Here is a 14934-nt window from a genome sequence, read left to right as displayed (position 1 = left end):
GAGCGGTGATTGTATTTGTCACTCGACACACCCGGAGAGCTGACGTCAGTGTCGCTCTCCGTGGTGCCGATAAACTGGCCCTCATCTCGGCAGTATCCAACTGAATGCCTAGATAGGAAAACTGTTGAGCCGGCCACGGAGCACTCTCTGTCCAGTTTACAGCTAACCCCAGCTGAGTGAGGTGCTGCACCAGTGAGGTTGCGTCCCGAATGGCTCGATTTGGGCATTGGGCCAAGACCAGTAGGTCGTCGAGATATGCTAATATGCGTATCTCGTTTCGCCTCAGTGGTTCGAGTGCTGTCTGCACGCATTTGGAGAAAAAACGAGGAGCAAGCGCGTACCCGAAGGGCAGGCGCGTGTACTCGTAAACCTTCCCTTGGAAAGCAAAACGTAGGAATTTCCTGTGCCACTCTGTGATTGGCACACGAAATACGCGACCCTCAGGTATCTACGAAAGGGGCGTTTCGCCACTCTCTCGTTGAGGACCCTGAAATCTAGTATGGGTCTCATGTCTCCCGAATTCTTTGGGACAAGGAAATACGGGGAGTACAGTGTTTCCTCCAGGAATTTTTACCATGGTGGCGGGTAGTGCTGACCGCGCGCGCGCGATTTTTTTCGCGTGCACGCGCATGAAACGCGCACGCGCGCTCAAAAAAACGACGTAATTTCAGCCAAAACTCGAGGATGGCCCAAAAAAATTAAATGTTTTCCTGTACTTCTCTCTTATTGTCTGTGTCTGCATGTTTTTCCAGCATGTAATTCCGTTGTCAATAAAAAAATCGTCTCCCCTTCTTTTCATTATCATTATGGAGGCTTTATGGTTGTTGTAACTATTATTATTTTAATGATACAAAAAAATCTTGAATCAGAATCTGAATTTATTTTACAGTACACAATAATACAAATCTTTGGCTGTGGTTCTTCAACATTAGCTTTGCAGCAAGGTACATAATTACAACAATACCATCATCACAATAATCACAAGTAAATAAGTAAATTAAGTAATGATAAGGAATAAAGTGATAAGTGATGGTAGTCGCACTACAGCAGAATTAAAGTGCAATCAATAGTGTAACATGCTGTGCAAAGTTCAACAAGATGAAAATGAAAGTGTTCAGGTATTTCTCAAGTAGTCAGGTAGTGTGCAATTCCTGTGTCCTAATGTTTTCAACATTAGCATTGCAGCAAGGTACATAATCACAATAATTGTACATGAGTAAAGTAAGTAATGCAGTTTTCTGGTAGAGGTGGATTTTTCTTAGGTGGAAAAACAGGGGAGGGTCATGCTTTTTTTGGAGGGGGGGGGCCTTAGTGGCAAAGTGTGCAGCCTCTCCTCCACCCTTCTCTCCTGCTACTCTTTTCTCTGCTGCTCCACTCTTCTCTCCTGCTCCAGGCTTTTTTAAAAGGCAATTTTAGCAGATTCAAAACACGAAATTCTGTGCTCACTACCTTTTCCAGTTGAACATAAACTAAACTTTTTTAAAAAACATTTTAAATGCTGCTATTGTTTGCGAAGTTACAAGATCGTTAAGGGCTCTGCACACAGCGTGCGATTTCTGTTGCGTCGCCGTCAACGTTCCATTTTGAAGTTTGAATGGAAGTCTATGAGAACATACAACAGAAATTGCATCGCACGCTGTGTGCAGAGCCCTTTAGCCCGCAGCGCAGAGCGCACAATGTATACGAGTTGACTCGCTGGAACGAGACAGGCCGCAAGACCACCACACACGTGCCATATCATACCGTCTCATCATAATTATTACATCGTATTTATCATCATATTTTTCACTATGTGTGGTTACCTGACCGTCTTCCTCATCTTCTGGTACTTTTCGTTTGAAATACTTTAACAAACTCATCTGAAAATGGAACCAGGAATTTATGAACACATAGCTAGCTAACATTGCTAGCTAACATTTCTGGCAATTACTTTAAGTAGTTCTAAGGTAGCGGAAACATAATTGTTTCACAAAATAGCCTGATTTAGTTGACCATGAACATCAGACTACATTACGAATGTTCATTTAAAATACTTGTATACTGAGCACTGGTATAAGAACACGAACCATAGAATGCAATAACCCACCGTCGTGCTGATGCAGTGTTGCTAATCAATCTGTAATGGATTGTAACACCTGAAGTAGTTTGTAGACTAGACGCAGCCTACCTAGATGTATTCGACCAATCACAAAACAGTTTTGCAAGCGCGTCGCTTCGCGCTTGTGGGTGTGTCTAGCGCTGTGAAGGTCTGAAAAGTCTAAAAAAAAAAAAAAAAAAAAAAACTTTTTTTTTTTTTTGGGTTGAGAAATCTGCATGGTGGCGGAGGAAATTCCATCGTGGCGGACCGCCACGATGAAATGCATGTAGAGGAAACACTGGGAGTACCATCTCATGTCCCACTGGTCCCTCGGAACCAATGTCACTGCGCCCTTTGTTAGGAGATTCGTAATCTCCTCCCGGAGCGCACGTGTCTTTATCGGGCAGGACAAAAAACAGTCTCTCTCACGCCCCTGAAGGGCGGAGGAGGCTGAATGAACTGTAGTGCATATCCCCTCCTCAATGTCCTGTCTAGCCAGCCCGACAGAATACCTGTCTCTTCTAGTCATTCTGCATAACGCAACGACAGCGGCTGGGCCGTCTGTTGTGGTGCAGTCGACAGAAAAAGCTTGAATTTCTGTATGACCCCAGCCGCCGCTGCCCACCGAGGAGGTGGCACAGCCCAAGGTGGGGTCATTTCGAAAAGGGATGGGCTGCCGTCTGTAAAGAGTGTTTGTTATGTGTAACAATGCTCTTTATTGACGCAGGTTTATTATGCCTGATAATCAAAGAACCGGCCGCACGCTCATGAGCTGGGCCAGGTCTTGATAGACATGGAGGGGTTTTTGATGTAAATAACGGTCCCTCTATACGGCTACATACAGGGGTGTTTAACCCGCTACGTGTCGTGATAGGGGTAAGTCCGTTAGGCAGAGAGCTGGCCACACGCCGGTAAGCTGGGCCAGTCTCCGGTTTGTTTCTAACCGGTAGCGATTCGACCACACTCTGACAAGGCAGGTGGGTCTCCGCTCTGGTAGATACCATGGAAAATCCTCCTTAGGGATGGTTTGCCGTCTGTAAAGAGTGTTTGTTTTGAGTAACAATGCCCTTTATCGACGTAGGTTTATTATGCCTGATAACCAAAAAACCGGCCGCACGCTCATGAGCTGGGCCAGGTCTTGATAGACATGGAGGAGTTTTTGATGTAAATAACGGTCCCTCCATACGGCTACAGACAGGGGTGTTTAACCCCCTTTGTGTCGTGATAGGGGTTAGTCCGCTAGGCAGAGAGCTGGCCACACGCTGGTAAGCTGGGCCAGTCTCCGCTTTGTTTCTAACCGGTAGCGTTTGGACCACGCCCTGACAAGGCAGGCGGGTCTCCGCTCTGGTAGATAACATGGGAAAATCACCTTTACTGAAAAAGTAAGGTGGGGATTTTCCTTCCTTTGCCTCTTTATGAGGTAGCAGCCATGAAGAGGAAACCGGTGGTGGGGTCATTACCGACCCCTCCGCCAGTGAAACCGGGTCACGCTGCCGTGGGGGGCCGTAGCGGGCCCTCCCAGTGGTCAGCGGCGGGGGCTGGGGATGCCGAGTGGGGCATGGCTCCGTCGGTAGAGGTGGAGCCAGTGCCGCATCACGCCGAAAACTCCGTTTCGCAGCCGTTGACGGCCTAGTCGTCACCGGCGGAAGAAGAAGAGGTGGAGGGTTGCTGGAGAGGGAGGTGGCTGCTTCTTAGCCTCCTCCATCGCGGCCAGGCGCTTCGTCATGGTGTCCATGGCGGGACCGAATAGCCCTTGTCTCTCTATTGGAGCATTCAGTAGGGCCATCCGGTCCGCCCCGGTCATGGTGGTGAGAGACAGCCACATCTGTCGCTGCTGCACCACCGCGTTTGCCATCAGGCGACCCCCACAAACCGCGACGCCCTGGGCCAGGTACATCGTCGCGGCACTGAGCTTCCTCAGAAGCTCCGCCTCCGCTGCAGACAGACCGTTGGGTCGGTCTGTGGTGATTTTCGCAATGGCGGCGTTAAACACGGCGATGTTATTCGCCGCCTGCGCACCGAGCTCATCAGAGCTTTCTGATTCTGACACCGGCACCGACCACTCAGCTGGGTGAGGGCGGCGTGATGTCAGGGCCGGCTGAGCGGGCGGGACCATCCCTACTTGGGGAGGTGCCTGCCCAGAACGCCGCTCTGGGGCCTGTCCGGACGCATCATCGGCAGAGCTATTCGAGTCGGATAGCATCCCCGAGATAGCGCCCGCCAGGGGAACGCTCTCCTTGAACCAGGCCATCCCCTTTCGCCTTTCCGCGACGGAAAGGAGGTGGAAGGGGAGGCAGCTGGGGGAGGCGACCAACGCCGCCTCGGCAAGTTCGGGGCCGAGGCAGACGTGGCAGAAGTCGTGCTTGTCCTCCGCTGCTAGGAAATCGCAGCGGCAGGTGTCCCGGAGGAACTTCTTCGTGGTCGGCGGCGGACGATCCATCGCTGAAGGGAAAAGTCTCCTCCGCTGAAAAGTGTCCTCCGCTGCTTGGAAGTCGCAGCGGCAGGCGTCCCGGAGGAACTTCTCCATAGGCGGCGGACGATCCATATCTTGAAGGGAAAAGTCTGGCGGGTTCTCCAGTCTTAGTAGTCGTCCTTCTCAGTCTTCAGATATAAACCCGTGCTGAACTTTTTGGGAGAATGATGGAGCGAAGTACGCCCCTTTATATAGCACCCCAGGCGGGCGCAGGCATTGAAAAATTCAGTCATTGGCTACTTTAGGTAGCGGGTAAACCAATAGGAGCAGAGCTCCCCTATGGGGCGGAGCTCCACGATATAGAACCTGTCCTGGAAAACCGCTGTATGATCTTAGCCACTGTGCTGCAACTCATTTTCAGGGTGTTGGCAATCTTCTTATAGCCAAGGCCATCTTTGTGAAGCGCAATAATCCTTTTTTTCAGCCGCTCAGAGTTCCTTGCCATGAGGCCAGCATTCAGAGGGAATTGTGCCCAAAACACCAAATTTAACAGCCCTACTTATCATTTACACCTGAATCCTTGTAACACTAACGAGTCACATGACACCAGGGCGGGAAAACAACATCATTGGGCACAATTAGGACATGTTCACTATGGGGTGTACTCACTTTTGTTGCCAGCTGTTTAGACATTAAGTTATATCAAAGTTTCAGTAGGATAATGTTATCCCCTGAAAGGATATAACAGAATATTTGCAAAAATCTAAAGGGTGTACTCACTTTTGAGATATACTGTATATATACCGTATTTTCCGCACTATAAGGCGCACTTAAAAGTCCAAAAAAACAAAAAAAAACGGCAGTGCGCCTTATAATCCGGTGCGCCTTATATATGGATCAAAATGTAAAAATTACATGACCAATATTTTTTTTTTAATAATAATAAAATGTTTCAGTACGACTGGTAAACTACAAAGCCGCACCGCTTGCAGCATTACGGTAATCAGTAAACGACGGCCGCCATCTTGGAATCTCCGCGAATGCTATGCTATTGTTATGCTATCATGTGCTCTGAATAGATGCCGTACTCACCCAACTGTTCAATTCGGACACTGAAGAAGAATAATTCAAGGGATTCGTGGACGAGGAATGAACTGAAAAAGTGAGCTTTACGTGTTATACATAACTGAACAATGTTGAGTTATGCACTAACGTTTGATTTAGTGGTATCAGACTGTTTTTTTTACTACGTGTTTACTGAAATAAAGTTTGAATGTTTGACTGAATTGAATTAATGAACATCTCATCCCTCTGTCTCCATGTCATTGTAGAACACCCATGCCTTTGGAATGTGAAGCTTGAGGTCTACAAAGACAAAGAAAAGTTCCCCTCCACGTTTGGGAGAAGAGTGAACTTGTTATATGTGTGGTGGCCTGGGAAAACCCGTCGGATGTCGCTGGCGTTCGTTCGTGGCAAAGAGCAAAAATAGATGGAAATCGCGATTTTGGCGATTTTGATATTATGTGGTATTCTAGTACTTTGAACTCCATACTACATTATGGTGAATAAACATTTTAAGAAAACAAAAGAGAAAGTACTTATTTGTATGTTTTTGTGGTGGGTAGTTTGCTAGAGAAACAAGGTCATTCTCATTTCCTCATTTCCTCATTCTCAGTTAAGCAACGCACGCACACATGAGCGAAAGGAGAGACGATACTTCCACCTGTGTTATTGCCAGTTTACTGATGCTCACAATATAAGCATAAAGTAATAACATCTTAACTAGAAGACACACAAAATTGGATCTGTCCCTCGCATACCGACGAGGCGAGCAGACTAACACCGCATCACAAGCAGACAAACGAGACCGGCCGATCTGCATAGGCTCCTCCCCCGACCCAGAGGAGAAATCACCTTTCACTTTTTTTGACATGATACATTAAAATGCTCATAACTTTTTAAAATAAAGGGCTATCTCGGTCATTCAACCAGTTATGAATAGCTGAGAACTTCTAATTTATGGAAATATAAAAAATGGAAATGTCAAAATGCCACCATGTGAAGGGTTTTCCCAGGCCACCACACATATTGTTTGGGAGATATTGTTAATATTGTTAATATGTTATTGTTAATATTGTTAATATGCACATTAACGTTTGAACAACGTTTGAACGTTGAACAACGTTTAAGAACGCTTAATAAAGTTTGACTTTATTTGACTGTTGTGTTGACATTCCCTTTAGCACAGCTCCATCTAGTGGATGCATAACGCAACCCCAGTCAAAAAAAAAAAAAACGACAGTGCGCCTTATAATCCGGTGCGCCTTGTATATGAAATTTCTAAAATAGGCCATTCATTGAAGGTGCGCCTTATAATCCGGTGCGCCTTATAGTGCGGAAAATACGGTACACTAAATAAAAATGTGCAAAACTCAAACGAAAATAGTGCAATAGATGAGGGTATTTTGGGGAACAAAAAAACACATTGTAAACCATAATGTCCATGAAACTAAAGCCCTTCATTACTGCTTTCTCACTTTTTGGAGATTGGAAGATTTTATTCAGGAATAAACATAATTGGAAAATCAATGATTATTAAAATACTGTAGTATACAGTAACAATAAGTTCATGGAAACACCACAAATCTACGGAACCACTTATTAAGGCATCACCCTGACGTGAAACATGGAAAAGCGGATCCGAAACAAGCCTCGCTGATAAAGTGGCAAGTGATTGTCAGGTACGAGTCCATTGCTCTGGATGTCCAGCTGTCACACGTTATGGCAACTCTCTGCTGGCTGAAGTGAAGTTGCGATGTCACGTTTCACCTGCGCGGACATGTCTGGGACTATCACTTCACTCAACTGTTTGCGTGTCGGTAACACGTAGCGTGGTTCTAGTACACTGACAAGGCTTCAAAAGCTAGCATTTTCGACAACGCTGTACGGGCGTATATCCTTGCAAATAAAATGTGCTACAGCCTCGGTAATTTGTTGGGCACGCGGAGAATTTGATTGTAATTTGCAACCAAACGTCTTTATCAGCGAGGCTTGTTTCGGATCCGCTTTTCCATGTTTCACGTGTTACTTCAGACTACCATACCGGTACCGGTTTTCGGTACCCAACCCTAAGTCAGACTGGAACTGTGGGTCTAACTTGAAAAAAAACATGTACTTAATCAAGAACGATGGCTAAAAGTTACACGACTAACTAACTAATTATTAACGTTTGTCATCTTGCCATTGATGTACTGTATGGAGAAAATCTAAATGTTTCAGTAACTGTGTCCCAAAAATGTTGGTACGCAAAAGTGCCTCTTTTCGTGTATTCTGGTGCGCATCCGTTATTTTGACCACGCATGCGCACCTGTTATGTGTATCACTGGTTATAGTTAACTAGGTAGCAGTGTTCTAGTTAACTAGGTAGCAGTGTTCTAGTTAACTAGGTAGCAGTGGGGATTACTCGCCCAATCCGTTGCGTTGTTGCGGTATTTTGACTTGCGACTAGCGAGTTTGGGTTGTGATTCTCAATTACGTTGAAACGTAGTTCCATGTTTCAAAAGAAAAGTCTGAACATTTTGATTGGTTGCTGATATGAGGACCAAAGCATTAGAACGTGTCATATTACCAAGTTCTACCTACATGCATGGCACATGTAGATAACACTGTAGAGGGGTTTCGAGTAGGGTTGGACGATTTCCAATTTTTATATTGTTAAACTGTTCCCAAACAAAACCCCGGTTTTCAGTTAAACCGCAGACACATTCCCCTCCTCACACGGCCGGGGAGTGCTCCTTCTGCAGAGGGCATTGTCGTCGCCCCATACTGGCTCTCTGGGTTTTGCCTTTTGGGTGGTTTGGTAACCCTAGATGATCTTCCAGACATTTCACACGTGACATTTGACATATATATGTACACAAACTCACAACAGTATAAAAACATAGCTCGTAAAACACCACTAAAATATGCTCGCTCGTAATGCCGCTTCTCTCTTCCTCAGCTCTCCACGAGCTTCGTGCTTTGAGTTACCGTAATAAACCCTATATGGGTAGAAAGCGCAGCTTCTCTGCTTTCAGGAACCGTTGGAATTGTTTATAGCACATATAGTTTAGGAATTACGGTAATGAGAACGTGTGCTGTCAGTTTTTAAGGATTAAAAGAGTATCGAACTAGAGTAGCGATTAATTTCTAATTTCACAGATTTGAATTGTCTCATATTTGTAGCGATATTTAACTGTGTCGCGATGCATCGTTACATCCCTACCGCTGAGTCTCTGGAAGCAGCACTTGTTCTCATGTTGTTTCTCATCCTGTATATGTTCCTATTCTTACAGGAGAGAGCTCCAACCCAGACTCAGACATGGAGCCCAGCTCCACCGCATCAGGAAGCCATAAACAACACAGACGAAGGAGCTCAAGACAGAAGACTCACTCTTGTCTTCAATGTGGAAAGAGGTTCAGTCAGGCAGCAGACCTAAAGAGTCACCAGAGAATACACACAGGAGAGAAGCCATTCTGCTGCTCCCAGTGTGGGCAGAGTTTCAGTCAAGCAGGATCCCTAAAGAGTCACCAGAGAATACACACAGGAGAGAAGCCATATCCCTGCTCCCAGTGTGGGAAGAGTTTCAGTGAGGCAGGATCCCTAAAGGTTCACCAGAGAATACACACAGGAGAGAGGCCATATCCCTGCTCCCTGTGTGGGAAGAGTTTCAGTCGGGCAGAACACCTAAAACTCCATCAGAGAATACACACAGGAGAGAAGCCATATCACTGCTCCCTGTGTGGGAAGAGGTTCAGTGACGCAGGACACCTAAAAATCCATCAGAGAATACACACAGGAGAGAAGCCATATCCCTGCTCCCAGTGTGAGCAGAGGTTCAGTGTGGCAGGATCCCTAAAGAGTCACCAGAGAATACACACAGGAGAGAAGCCATATCCCTGCTCCCAGTGTGGGAAGAGTTTCAGTCACGCAGGATCCCTAAAGTGCCATCAGAGAATACACACAGGAGAGAAGCCATATCCCTGCTCCCAGTGTGGAAAGAGTTTCAGTCACGCAGGACACCTAAAGAGACATCAGAGAATACACACAGGAGAGAGGCTATATCCCTGCTCCCAGTGTGGGCAGAGTTTCAGTCATGCAGAATCCCTAAAGATTCACCACAGAATGCACACAGGAGAGAAGCCATATCCCTGCTCCCAATGTGGGAAGAGTTTCAGTCGGGCAGAACACCTAAAGAGTCACCAGAGAATACACACAGGAGAGAAGCCATATCCCTGCTCCCTGTGTGGGAAGAGTTTCAGTGATGCGGGAAACCTAAAGAGCCATCAGAGAATACACACAGGAGAGAGGCCATATCCCTGCTCCCTGTGTGGGAAGAGTTTCAGTGATGCGGGAAACCTAAAGAGCCATCAGAGAATACACACAGGAGAGAGGCCATATCACTGCTCCCAGTGTGGGAAGAGTTTCATTCAGGCAGGATCCCTAAAGGTTCACCAGAGAACACAACACTAGTTAACACGACTGCTCCCAGTGTGGGAAGTGTTTAAAGGAGGCAGGAGTGCTATAGAAGAAGGGGGAGGGGGACTGCTGGCTGCACCATCATATACCGCTAGGGGTGGGACGATTAGAAAATGTCATGTCACGATTATCGTGGGCAAAATAATCGCGATCCACGATATTATCGCGAGAATAAAAATAAAAAAAATAAAAAAATAAAAAGTTTTTTTTGAATGCCAATAAAACACACTGTAATCACTTTAACTTAGATTTTGTTGTATTTTTATTGAATCATGTTAATAACATTAACATCATTTTAAAAACATCTTGACAAAAATTAAAATCTTTAATAAAATCTTAAATAAGGTAATGATAAATTATAAGGTATCACTGCATAAATAAAGGGAAAAAATACTGTCAAACAAAACTTGAACACTGACACTTTTCTGTCATCAAACTGAGTGCTAGCCTTGTGGCTTAGAGACTTGAAAGCTTCAAGATAGGTTAAAGTGCAAAAATGTCAACATGTTCACTTTTTCTGCCTTTAGCTGTGCTCGGAGAGGTGTGAGTATGTGCCCACTGGCACTAAACACTCTCTCTGAAGGAACACTAGTTGCAGGTATGCATAGAAGCCTGCATGCAACCCTGGAAAGGTGAGGCAATGGACACGGGGCCGATGCAGCCATGGTGAGAAGGCTAGCATACGTTAGTGACTGACTGACAAGGCTGACTTGACAGTCACGTTACCCATGCAGGCTGAACAATCGCGCGAGACAAATTTCTGTGAGGATATTCGCGCGCGGCTCATGTGAGAAATCTCAATTATATTACTATTTCTTTATAACATACGATTATGACATCCTCCCTCTCGCCAGTTTGGGGCAACATAGACTTCTCCCCTGGTGCCACGGATAGGGGTTTCAAGCGGTGGGACAGCAAAGGGATGGTTACTATCGGACATTTATATGATACGGAAATACTACTTTCATTTGACCAATTATGTAAGAAATATGACCTACCACGAAATGAGTTTTTCAGATACCTTCAGATACGAAGTTTTTTAAATAGCCAAAAAGACACTGGCCTCTGTCACCAACCCTCTCCGCTGGAGGAGATAGTCTCTGCTGGAAAGACGAGAGGCATTCTGGGGTTTGGGTATAGAGCACTTTCGAAATATGATAAAGGCAACCCTGCATTTACGCCCAAAGACTGGAATAATGACCTGAACATTAATACTGATGAAGCAACTTGGTCACTAATATGGCAATCGGCAAACGACATCTCAATCTGTAATAGGATGAAGGAAACGCAATTTAGACTACTACAACGTTTGCAGATTACTCCCCAACTTAGACATAAAATGGATCATAACAAATCGGAAATGTGTACAAAGTGTATTACCGAGGTTGGGAGCTTTGTTCATTGTGTTTGGACTTGTAGATATATAGATGATTACTGGAAAGGTATAGTGGATAAAATTCATCTAATTCTAGATGTTACATTGGATAAGGACCCCATGTGTCTATTGTTTGGGTCATTTAAAAAAAAAAAAAAAAAACGATTATGACGATTATTCAACTAATTTAAATTCTCCGCGATAAAGTTATCGCGGGTGTTTTTATCGCGATTAACGATAAACACGATAATCGTCCCATCCCTATATACCGCATGTATGATTTGCTTGTAGAGCGATTCAGGGAGAAGGTTGTGTCATGACATGACACAGTCTGTTTGAACCAATACCATCCAAAAGGCAAAGCCTCTTTTGGAGCCTCAGGGCCAAAACTCAGAGGCTAACCAACAGCTACTTCCCCCAGGCTAACCAACATCTACTTCCCCCAGGCTAACCAACATCTACTTCCCCCAGGCTAACCAACAGCTACTTCCCCCAGGCTAACCAACAGCTACTTCCCCCAGGCTAACCAACAGCTACTTCCCCCAGGCTAACCAACAGCTACTTCCCCCAGGCTAACCAACAGCTACTTCCCCCAGGCTAACCAACAGCTACTTCCCCCAGGCTAACCAACAGCTACTTCCCCCAGGCTAACCAACAGCTACTTCCCCCAGGCTAACCAACAGCTACTTCCCCCAGGCTAACCAACAGCTACTTCCCCCAGGCTAACCAACAGCTACTTCCCCCAGGCTAACCAACAGCTACTTCCCCCAGGCAATCAGGCTCATGAACAAGTACCCACTGTAGACAATTGACTATCATCCCCAAGCACACCCCATGTATACAGACTACCTAAAACTTAACCTCACAGCCACTTTACTACTTGAACTATCTATTTTATTGACTAAAGTCACACAATTTTTCCCGTAATCTCCCGAAGTCTGCAATCTGGGTGTCATCCTTGACTCCACCCTCTCCTTCCAGTCACACATCAAATCCGTCACCAAATCCACCGTCTTTCACCTCAAAAGCATTGCCAGACTCCGACCTACCCTCTCTGACTCTGTGGCCGAAACCCTTGTCACCTCCCGCCTGGAGTATTGCAATGGAGTCCTGTTCGGGGTTCCCAGCAAAGCCCTGGACAGGCTCCAGTATGTTCGGGGTTCCCAGCAAAGCCCTGGACAGGCTCCAGTATGTTCGGGGTACCCAGCAAAGCCCTGGACAGCCTCCAGTATGTTGGGGGTTCCCAGCAAAGCCCTGGACAGGCTCCAGTATGTTGGGGGTACCCAGCAAAGTTCTGGACAGGCTCCAGTATGTCCAGAAATCAGTTGCCAGGGTTCTCACCCACACCAAGCCCTGGCAGCACATCACCCCCATCCTCATCCACCTCCACTGGCTTCCGATCAAGTCCTGCGTCTTGCACAAAGTTCTCCTCGCCTACAAATCCCTCCACGCCTGCGCCCCCCAGTACCTATCTGACCTTCTCTGCCAACATACCCCATCCCGGAACCTGCGGTCCTCAGACATGGGTCTGCTTTCCACTCCCCGCACCAACCTACGAGCCTTTGGGGACAGAGCCTTCAGTGTGGCAGCTCCCACCCTCTGGAACTCTCTCCCCACAGTGATCCGCAACGCCCCCCTACCCTGGACACCTTCAACGCCCCCACCCTGGACACCTTCAAACCAGCCCTCAAAACCCACCTGTTCACCAAGTTCTTTGGCCCCTAGTCTAGTATTGTCACTGTCTCTGTGTTTTGTTTTTTTCTGTTCTGTTTTTCTGACTTTCTGTCTGTAAAATCTGTAAAGCGTCCTTGGGTTCCTTATAAGGCTATATAAATCCAAGACAATATAATTATTATTATTATTATTAGTAGTAGTAGTAGTAGTAGTAGTAGTAGTAGTAGTAGTAGTAGTAGTAGTAGTAGTATTTTCAGCAGTATTTTCAGCTTATAGGACTGGAGGATAGCACAGTGCATGTTGAAAGCTACGACTGGCAAAAGCATCTGGGTGGCTACTAATGAGCGTCTTTGAGCCTCGGAAAAGCGCTATATAAATCTAATGAATTATTATTATTATTATTATTATTATTATTAATGTGATGGAATAAACCTCTGGCACACATGGCAATAAAAAATAATGAATCTTGAATTTAAAAATGTCAGCGCTGCAAGTTTGTTTCCTGAGGGTTAGCTGACAACCCCTCTAACAGATGACAGGTAGATAATGACAGGTGTAATGGGGGAGTGGTTGGGGGTGGAGTTAACCAGCTGTTGTTCCCATCCTTTACCTGCCTGTGAAAAGTGTGAAAACTTTAAGGGTGAATTACTCTCTTAAGCACTATTCCCACTGGACTAGTGTTATATATATATATATATATATATATATATATATATATATATATATATATATATATATATATATATATATATATTCCCACTGGACTAGTGTTACGTGGTGACGTCCCAGACGTCTGTGTGGCGCGTTCACGTGTGATAAGACTGAGTTCTACTGGAATTACTGACATCCCCCGGATATGATGTCATGGCTCTGTGATGTCATGGCTCTGTGTAACATCCGCTTCATGAACAACAAGCTCAACAGCCATTGGTTAGTTCTTGAATCGGGTGCGTGTTCCCCCTGGACTACTGTTATCCCCCTGGACTACTGTTATCCCCCTGGACTACTGTTATCCCCCTGGACTACTGTTATCCCAGGACTAGCGTTATCCCAGGACCTCCAGAATCAGTGAAGTAGGGTAGGACTTTTGCGGTTACATTTTCACAGACATTTTTATCACATCCAGTATAACACGTTTAAAATGACTACAAAACAAAAACCTAAATAGTCTACAGTGAACAGCGCACTGTCCATGTGTCATTCATGTGTCATACATGTGTCATACATGTCCAAACATCCGTCACTTGAATAGGAAGGTAGCACGGCGGTTCTTTGCGTGAGCAAACCTCTCAGTGACTTTACTGTTGAAGTCCATCTTGTCCTGGATGAATGTGTGTTCAACAGAAAGCATGGCACGGGCGTTCCATCTCTGTTGTCCCTTTGTGTTTCTTCCGAATGTCTCAAAACTCTTGAAACCAGCCGATGACCAAACATTCAATGCATGACTTGTGCTGTATAAATACAGTTTGATTGATTGCTTTATATGTGCATTGCGCTGCTGGTTCATTGACTATATCATTGTTATTTTCACACAAGGTCAAAAATGTGATGCATGTTTATGTTGTCAGGAATATGTCATAATGCGTGTGTAACAAGTTGCAAATAAATAGTTTAGTTGTAGTGAAATTCCTGCTAATAATGTTAGAATGTGTTCAAATAGCGACATCTACTGATCGTAGGAAATCGGATAATAATAATATTTTTAAAACCTTTAATAAGTAGTCAGACAAAGTAATATTTTGGTTGTATAAACCTTTAAAACTGAGTACTTCGACAGAAAGTACCCAGTATTTGGGTGGAATGAGCCTTTAATATTTTGGGTGCAATGAGGTCATCCAATCTGCTAGGTGGCGCTGTAGGAGCCTAGAATCGCTGGT

The sequence above is a fragment of the Nansenia antarctica genome, assembly GCF_963989245.1.
Source record: "Nansenia antarctica genome assembly, chromosome: 3".
Taxonomy (NCBI): Eukaryota; Metazoa; Chordata; class Actinopteri; order Argentiniformes; family Microstomatidae; genus Nansenia; species Nansenia antarctica.
This window is presented reverse-complemented; position numbering follows the sequence as displayed.